Raw genomic sequence first — 1605 nt, 5'->3', positions numbered from 1 at the left:
TTTAGCCTCCTGTCAGAGGTTCAGTGTGTGTGTGTGTGTGTGTGTGTGTGTGTGTGTCCATACAGGCTGGCCAGGGCCTAGTTGGAACATTCACTCAGACAGAGACTGTTCTTAGAGTTCTGAGGGCGTTCTAAGATCAGCAGAGAGAGTTCTACGTTCTAAACCAGTCAATAAAGCCCAGAGTGGCAGGTAGAAAAAACAGCTGTGCTCTCTCTTCCTCTCCTCCCCTCCTCTCCTCTGAAGGAACGAGGGATCAGGTCACTCAGAGGTAGCAGAGCCCCTCCAGATCCTCCCTCTCCTCTCCTCTCCTCTCCTCTCCTCTCCTCTCCTCTGTACAGGAACGAGGGATCAGGCCACTCAGAGGTAACATCTGATCTGGTCTGATCTGATCTGCAGCTGGGACACGCAGTGACAACAATAACAGACAGAAGCACTCTGACTCGTCAAATATTAACCACCTGACACAGGGCCACACTACACCAGGACGGAGAGAAGGAGAGAGAGAGAGAGAGAGAGAGAGAGAAGGATGGATCTGAGAGAGAGAGAGAGAGAGAGAGAGAGAGAGAGAAAGAATGATGCATCTGAGAGAGAGAGAAACATGTGGACATCTGGTTGAGACCCTGGAGTAATGCAGTGGAGGAGAGACCTGGGGGGGGTCTGCTACAAGGTGAGACTGTGAGAGTAGGGGGACTACACACACACACACACACACACACACAGACACGCAGGCACACGCACACCCTCTCCCTTCTCACACCCAGAATCACATGTCCATGATATCTGAATGTGAGAATAATCATCTATATCTCTCTAGTCACAGAAATAGGTCAAACCTACAGGCAGCAGCCTGCAATGCAGAGCAGGTTACAACACACACACACAGAGCTGGTTAGCAACAACACACACACAGAGAGAGAGAGAGAGAGAGAGCTGGTTAGCAACACACACACACACACACACACACACACACACACACACACACACACACACACACACACACACACACACAGAGAGAGAGAGAGAGCAACAACACAGGCCAACTATCCACTCCTCCAAGGAATGACAAGGATAAAGAATTGGTTCAGACCGGTTCTGTGGTATTAGCATTAGCATTAGCTCACAGGAACAGACTCTGGTCAAACAGCCCATGGGCAGAGGAGTCATTCCTGCCATCGGCTGGGCTAGAGGATCAACCAATAGAGAGACACCACAGGTTCACCCCGGGACGTTAGAACAGTGTGGCGCTGGGTCGCATCATCAAAACAACACGACATTCACCAAAACATTCATCAAGGAACGTCCTAACACTGTCACTTTAGTTTTTAACGACAGTATCGTTGGCGATCAAAGACAGTGACTTGTGACTGATCGTGACTGAATAGAGTTTAACCTGTCAACTTCAAGTTCCCGGCGTGGCGCTGAAACATGCAGACATTCGCTGCGTTTTAGTTAGTCGAGAACATCGTGGCGTTGGACCGTAGGACCGCCCAGGATCTCCAACTCAACCATGACAACCACCATGGTCTCCCTCCGTCTCTCCCTTCCTCCCTCACTCCCTCTCTCTCCCTCCCTCAACATTGTGCAGCTGGTCCACACTCATTCAGG

This window comes from Argentina silus (genome assembly GCF_951799395.1).
Source record: "Argentina silus genome assembly, contig: scaffold_754, whole genome shotgun sequence".
NCBI classification, from domain to species: Eukaryota; Metazoa; Chordata; class Actinopteri; order Argentiniformes; family Argentinidae; genus Argentina; species Argentina silus.
Note: the sequence above shows the minus strand (reverse complement) of the source record.